Genomic DNA, 8,273 nt, shown 5'->3' with positions numbered 1-8,273 from the left:
CATCAAATCAATAAATTAACATCAAAGGTTATCTTCGGTTGCTTAAACATGTATATAGAGACATACAGGTGGATCATGTTTAAGTGATAACCTAAATGGTCTGTAGTAGATGGATAAGATTAGATATCTTATACTGGTGATACTACAAATGCACCCCTTTTTGTAGATGTTACAATTGTTTTAAAGTTCTACAAATGATCTGATCTTGATCATTCATGTAGAGACATGTGAGAGGCGGTGTTTTATACAAAAGGGTTTGTATAAGACCAGACCACGAAATGAATAGTCTCATTATATAAAATCGTTAATAATAGAGACTTATATTTTACCAAGATGACCATAGATGACATGACCTAAATTCTGAGTGAGTTGTGAATTCCTACATATGAAGGCGATCCTTTGATTTGCATGGGTGAGAGTGGAAAAATTACCGACTCAATATGCTTACCATTTCGATGATTCATTTGATGAGGGAGCTTGAAACACAGATACACAAGACGAAATTTACTCCTTCCCTATTGTTGGGGTAAGTAGATAAATTACTCCTTTAAGGGCTGATTCCCAGGCTTGAACAATGTGACGCCACACCTTATTGGCCTGAGAGGGGTTTGGTCATAGTTAGACTATGACTTATTATTCATTAAAGGAATCAATGGTACTTAAGGAGTTAGATGTAACTATACGGGCAAAACAATAATTTTGGTCTAGTTATATTTATGAGCAATTTGTGAAGAGTCATCGCGCTATTGACTGGTTATATCCAATGGACGTAGAAATATATCTGTAATGCGAATAGTGCAGTTGTCGGTCTTTAGCGGAGTAACCGACATTTAATGGATGTTGAGTAATTTAATTTAAGGAGGTTAATTAATTATTCAAGTGCCATTGAAGCTTCAATCTACAGGTCCATAAGATCCCTTCTGTAGCTCAACTACGATAACTGAGAATCAATTTAATTTTGAATTGCTCAAAATTATTTGAGCGAGTTAATTATATATGATACAATTAATATAAGGTATTAAGTTTATTTGAGATGAAATAAATATTTGAATATGATTCAGATATTGATTATATGGATTGGATTCATATAATCAACTTTAATATAAATTTGATTTATATTAATACTATAAATTATTGAGAGAAAATACAAACCATAAATTATATTGTATTTGATAGAATATAAACTATAGATTATGTGTTATATTTGATATAACATGTAGTTATATAATAAATTAGTTATTATACTATTATTTAAATTAAAATTTAGTTTTAATTTAAAATTAAAGGGGGGAGTTATTAAATAACTTCCCTCCTTTATTTCTCTCTAAAATAACGTGTGGTTATGGGAAGTTAGCAGAGATCAAATTTTTCCATCTTCTTCCCTTTGCTTCTTATACAGAGAACTCAGGGATTTTTTCCAATAGCACACAGAAGATCTCCCCCTAGAAAATTTTCTCGTCTCTATCTTCTCACTCACTCCCAAAATTAAATACCATAGAGCCCACATAACTCATGTGATTCTCAAGCCCTTAGAAGAATAACAAGGTTTCTTATGATGGTGTCTAGCCCTTTTGGTTTTGGGTTGCTGCTTTTGTTTGTGATCAATAGGAGAATTTGTGACCAATCAAGAGAAATTCATGAAGATTCATTTGGCTTTAAGGGTAAGTGTGATTAACCTCGAATTCCTTCTATATTGTATCTGAAGCATGTTGTAAATTTTGTTAAAATGCATAATGTAGTTCTTTGAAATTTTAATTCTCTTTGAGTCTAAAATTGGGACACAATTTGCGCTTCTGCATCGAATCTCACAGTCTTTCAATTAATATCAAAGCTGTGTTCTTAGTCCCAATTTTAATTTTTCCTTAATCAAAATTCAGTTTATGGTGGGATTTGCATTAATGTACGATGTTCATGTTGAAGAATGGTTATTGGTTTTGTGATTATTGATGTTTTCAAGATTGATCTTTAGAATTTTTTGTTTTAATTTACAAATTTGGTTTGTAAGGGCTCGTTGTTTTGGGCATTAATTTGCAATCGAGTTTGGAAATTAATTGTGCGTGTCATTCGTGAGTTTTGGCAACTTTATGGAGAAAACGAGGCCCAAATAGGAGCAAAATCGATGGAGTTCATGACTGTAGAGTAGGCAACTGTATAACAGCATTGCATGATTGTGCCCTAGCATTGCAACGTTGTGAAGAGGTGGACAGAAGGATTTTTCCATAGTGTTGCAATGCTAGGTCACAACATTGCTACGCTCTGAGATGAAAAAATTGATGCGGTTCAGTTCGTGGTTCTATCGGTTTGCATGTGGCTCACTTGGTTCGAGTGGTTCACGGGTTCGAGTTTTTGGTTTGGTTCATCAATTTTTTGTTGTAATAGTTAGTTTTTAATTTATTAAATTAATATAAATGTTATATTAATCTAATTAGTTGTTTAAGAGTCCAATCCCTATCCATATATTGTTCTTTAAATTATGCATTTGATATATGGTTTATTTTTATTTAATATATTTCATAATGTATACCATATAGAAAGTCCCACCATAGGTTATGCATTTAATCATGCATCGTGAATATTATAAATGTTATAATGTAGTTGCATGATTTAATTTCATAGCATGCTCATGCATCAAATAATATAAATGTTATAGTATATGTTTGCATGCATTAATGACATTATCACACATCATTATATTATAATTGTTATAATATATAGTTAACGTATGGATGAATGTCATTATGAATTTCACTATTTTAGTATATAAATATTATGTATATTAAGTAACGAAATGGGAATTACATGAAGCATGTCATTACCTTAGGTAACTTTATAATTGTTATAATTTTTCCTAAGTATGATTTAAAATGCAATGAATGGTTTTAATTTGCTTCATTTATTTTATTATCAATATAATGAAATAAAATTAGAAATTGAAATCAATAATTCAAAATTGCATGCAAACTGAGGTTAAAATAATTTTTTAAATAGTTTAAAATATTATCTACATAGATCTAAGATTACAATATTTCTAATATGATTAGAAATTAGTTTACTCTTTTTAATCAGTGTAATAGGATTAAATTGGTCTTAATAAAAGATTAAGATTGTAGCAAATATATCTATAAGGGACCTTTGTCTAAGACTAGTTCTGTCTAGGCTGGGGTATTTATGTTGATGGAAACGGAACGCCCCTACCTTGGAACTGACCTGGAAGGTGAATTAGATAAATTTTCTACAAGCATGCAATTGTTGATGAAAGTTTGTTAAAATGTTTAATAAACATTAATCAAAATTGTTTAACTATCCAAAGTAAGTGTTACTTTTAGGTAAACATAAACAATCACTTGGTAAAAATAATTAGTCCTATTTTTATAAGTTAAATTAACCCTAGGTAAAACACTCAGTGGGAGGAAAATAGGGTATATGATACTTCATTTTTGCTTTTCATGTTTCTCCCTTATAGTTCATACAGTGAGACTTATAATTGGCCTCGAGGCACCTTTTCTTATGCAGGGGGTGCTTTTATAGGTCAATATCAAGGTGAATAGAGAGAGTGTTTACAGTAAGTGGAAGCAGGGACGTGTATCAACACATCTCACGGTCTCTCTCATTAGTTTGTAGTAAATTTTCATGCTCGGCCTTGAGGCATCTTTGCTTGTGTCCCCCTACGGATGGCATTGCATGACTCTTTACTCAAACTACAGAAATGGATAGGGTTGTTTTAGTTTTTGTCCCAATAAGTTTTTCCCTATGGTTAGTTCATTGGGGTAGAACTCTATAATCTAAAATGAGGAGTTATACTTATAAGAAAATGTTAAGATAGTTAAAAAAATTTGGACCGAAAAAGGGTGACTAATATTTACAAGAACAAAGAGTTGTTCTGTATATTGGTTGAGATGGTCTCATTTTAGTGAAGGGGTACTGATCACCCAATGGTGGCTTTTACCCCATCTCACTGAAACATCATTGCAAAATAAATGTCACATAGCTTGCATTAAATTATTTTTCTAAACTTGATTGGTTTTTCAAAATTGGGTAATGCATGGATTACTAATATAAATAAGTTGTATGTTTCAACAATTTTCAATATGACTTTCGCAACTTTAAATATGCTCACCGCCGATAAATTAACTGTCGATAATTACGTCACCTGGAAAAACACAACCAATACAGTTTTGATCATCAATGACTTAAGATTTTTCTTGTGAAGGAATGTTCTTCAATCCCAGCTCAAAATGCCACTCGAAACGTTCGGGAAGCATACGAGCGTTAGATACGAACAAATAAAAAGGTCCAAGCATATATCTTGGCAAGCCTTTCTACAGTTTTGGCAAGGAAACATGAGCCTATGCTCACTGCCTGTGAGATCATAGAGTCCCTGCAAGGATTTCTTGGGCAACCGTCCGCTCAACTAAGGCATAACGCTCTTAAATTCATCTTTGATGCCTGAATGCAAGAAGGGCCTCTATCTGTGAACAAATTTTCAACATGACAGTCCAATTTAATGTGGTTGAGATGAACAAGTATGTTATTAACGAGGCCAATCAAGTTAGCTTCATCCTAGAAACTTTACCTGAAAGTTTCCTATAGTTCCTTAGCAATGCTGTTATGAATAGGATTGGCTACATCCTGACCACTTTGCTCGATGAGCTGTAGACTTTCCAATCCTTGATGAAAGTCAAGGAGCTGAAGGGTGGGGCAAATGGTGCCTCATCCTCTAAAAAGTTCTTTAAAGGTTCGACCTCTAGAACTAAGTATGTACCTTCCTCTTTAGGCACCAAAAAATGGAAATAGAAGAAAGGTGGAAAGGGGAAAGCTAACCCACCAACTGCTACCCGAAAAGGCAAGAAGGTAAAGGCTGCAAAGGGATTTTGTTTCCGTTGCAACCAAGATGGACATTGGAGAAGCAATTGTACCAAGTATTTGGCGGAAAAGAAGAAGGCTAAGCAAGGTAAATATGATTTACTTATATTGAAAACATGCTTAATGAAGAATGATGATTTTTCCTGGATAATAGATTTAGGTGCCATTAACAACGTTTGTTCTTCATTACAAAGAATTAGTTCCTGGTAGCAATTAGAGTTCCTGGTAGCAATTAGAGGCTAGGGAGATGACGATGCATGTTGGAACTGGGCATGTTATCTCAGCTACGGCAATGGAAGGACTTTAACTCTGCTTTCAAATTTCATATATTTTATTAGATAATGTATATGTGGTTCTTGTCTTGGAAAGTAACCTTATTTTCTGTAAAATTTTTGATTGAACAGAACTACTCTTTATGTTTTAACGTAAATAAAGTGTTATTTTTTTTTACAAAAATGGAGTATATACTTGTTCTGAAAATCTCGAAGATAGTCTTTATGTGCTAAGATTGTTAGTAATAAAAGCTTTCCTAAATACTAAGCTATTTAAAATTGTGGTAACTCATTATAAAAGACATAATTTTTTTTCCTAAAGAACATTCCCATCTTTGGTACCTAAGATTGGGACACATAAATCTCAATAGGATTGAGAGACTGGTCAAGAATGAATTGCTAAGTGAGTTAGAAGAAAATTCTTTACCTGTATGTGAGTCATGCCTTGTAGGCAAAATGACTAAAAGATCTTTTACTGGAAAAAGGTCACAGGGCCAAAGAACCCTTAAAACGTGTACATTCAAACCTCTATGGTCCAATGAATGTTAAGGCATGAGGAGGATTTGAATATTTAATCACTTTTATTGATGAGTATGTTTATTTAATGTAACATAAGTCTGAAACCCTTGAAAAGTTCAAGGACTATAAGGCTGAAGTTGAAAATGCATTAAATAAAACAATTCAAACATTTCAACTGATCGAGATGGAGAGTATATGTGTAAACCCCGAACTTAGGTTACCTAGATAAGCATGATTAGCCAAGGGATGTTATATTACATATTTATTAAGTTGAAATTCATGTTGTTTATAGAGATTATGAAGGAAGGGAAGAAACTCAATCATTAGTTTCGCTGGAGGCAATAAGTGTGGGGTGATGTGGTCATCTGCTCTTTGAACTCAGGAAGCGGCAAAAAGATTAAAAGGGAAGTGAAATTTCAAAAGCATGGTTTCGACAATTGACAAGAGCAAATATAGCGAATTCGGTGCCATTTGAGAGCTAGGAGAATCTAGTTTTCAAGGTTATCCTGTTGGAGAAAGATTGCAAGAGGAGAAGAACAAAAGTGGAGAATTTCCAGAAGAGTCAGAACCACGGATTAATCAGGGCCCAAGGTGATGTTTGGAAGTTCCAAGCTAAACTATAAGGAATTATGGGCTGAAATTTTAAGGTAAGGAATTAATCAAATCTAAACAAGTTTGTAGAAGGAAGTTTCTTGAAAGGAGCTCTAGATTTTGAGTTATGAATTTTTAAAATTATAACAGGGAATTAGTGCATAAGCAGATAGCTGCTTGTGAAAAACAAGCAAGCAGTTCATTGTGGAGAATTATAGCGAGATTTGGGTATGAGGATCTCGCTTATAAAGGAAATCTTGTTGATTTTGTAAGGAGGATCTCGCTCTAGGGGGAAATCTCATTAGGAATTGAGGTGAGTGTCACTAAGAATTTCACACGAAAAGCTTGATCTCGCTCTAGAGGATCTCGTTGGTATCGCTCTAGAGGATCTCGTTGGCATCGCTCTAGAGGATCTAGCTAGTATCGCTCAGGAGGATCTTGCTAGCATCGCTCAGGGAGATCTCGCTAACCTCGCTCAAGGAGATCTCGCCAGTAAAGCTGTCTGTATTAATGGAAGTTCCTTTAATAAATGAATTATTTGAGGTATTTTATTTGGAATTCTAAGTAGTTTAATCAGGAATTATATCTTTCAGGCCAAGAAGAGCTAGGGGAAACGTATAAACCAATAAATGCCTGACGAACAGTGAGTGACAAAGTAAACTTAAGGTTTCCAATACTCATGCATATATGATCAAGTAAAGCACAGTGACATTAATGATGTATTTATACTTCCTCAAGCAACAAATGGTTGGAGAATAACTTAATGCATATTTCCCGGCTTGTATGTGTGTAACACAGGCCAAGGTATGTCGTGTAACCATTACAAAAGCTATGTTTCTGATTTTGATATATGCTTCCTAGAGGAAGGCTATGAGAGAATGAGTTCTTGTGTAAATGAGTGGCAATGGAACAACTCTTGTGTAACTACTAGGCAATGGAACTTAATTTGATGTTACAAAATACACATTTGATACCGAAGGACATTGAGAAGGTATTTAACCAATTAGGTACCGAAGGACATTTGAGAAGGTACTTGGACAATTTGACACTGAAGGACATTTGAGAAGATATCTGGCAAATTTGATACCGAAGGACATATTAGAAGGTATCATAGTAGCTCGATACTGAAGGACAATTTTGAGAAGGTATCTAAGCGGAAGTACCTAAAATATGATGGTACTTAGTGTGGCCACGTGCACATAGGAAATTATGAATGAGAGACTAAAGTATGAGTCTCTTAGTCGGTAATAAACGTTTGGGAGCTAGAGTGTTTAGGCTCGTTCTCAACTAGGGAATAATAATGTTTAAGATGTCTGAGAATGGTTTACAGTTACATATAGAGAAAATTGCTTGAGTTTACTCATTGGTATATTTACATGTTTATAGTGATGCTACGCATGTTGCTTTACGATTCTATAGTCACTCACATAGCTTTTAGCTCACGAAATTTCTGTGTTTTCCCTTTTCAGGTAGCGGTCAGTTTCCTCAAGGTTGATCCTGCTGCTGCTTGCCACCGAAAGATTCAGCTTATTAAAAGACTTAGGTTGATGATTTGTTTATGTACACATGTTTTGTGAGGGACTAAGGCTTTTGTAGGAATGTTTGGGTCATCTGTGAATACTTTTTCTATAAAAGTAATGTCTTGGCAGTATGCATGTATTTATGTAATCTTTGTAGAACCTTAAAGAAGGTTAGTTGTTTGCGTATCTTACTAATCGGATGAATAGATTGGTATTTAGATTAGAATGCTTGGGTGGTGAGGGCTGGCAATAAGGCTAGTAACTACCAAGGTCATATCCTCTTTCAGAATAAAAGGGTAATCTGGGAGGGGATGTGACAAGTTGGTATCAAAGCATAAGGTTTTGGGAATGAGAGGGAAGTTTATACATAAGTCTAAGTCCCTAAGTGTGAGTCCCTAACATGTGTACATCGTATTAGGTGAAATGCCGAGGCAACGTGGCAGACTGAATAAGCGGACAAGTGGCAGGAACACTGACCCTACCAATAAGGGCCTGGAGGTTGGGGAGA

Source organism: Benincasa hispida, chromosome 11 (assembly GCF_027475165.1).
Source record: "Benincasa hispida cultivar pf3 chromosome 11, pf3_genome.v1.1, whole genome shotgun sequence".
Taxonomy (NCBI): domain Eukaryota; kingdom Viridiplantae; phylum Streptophyta; class Magnoliopsida; order Cucurbitales; family Cucurbitaceae; genus Benincasa; species Benincasa hispida.
The sequence above is the reverse complement of the archived record's forward strand: the minus strand, read 5'-3'. Positions refer to the sequence as shown.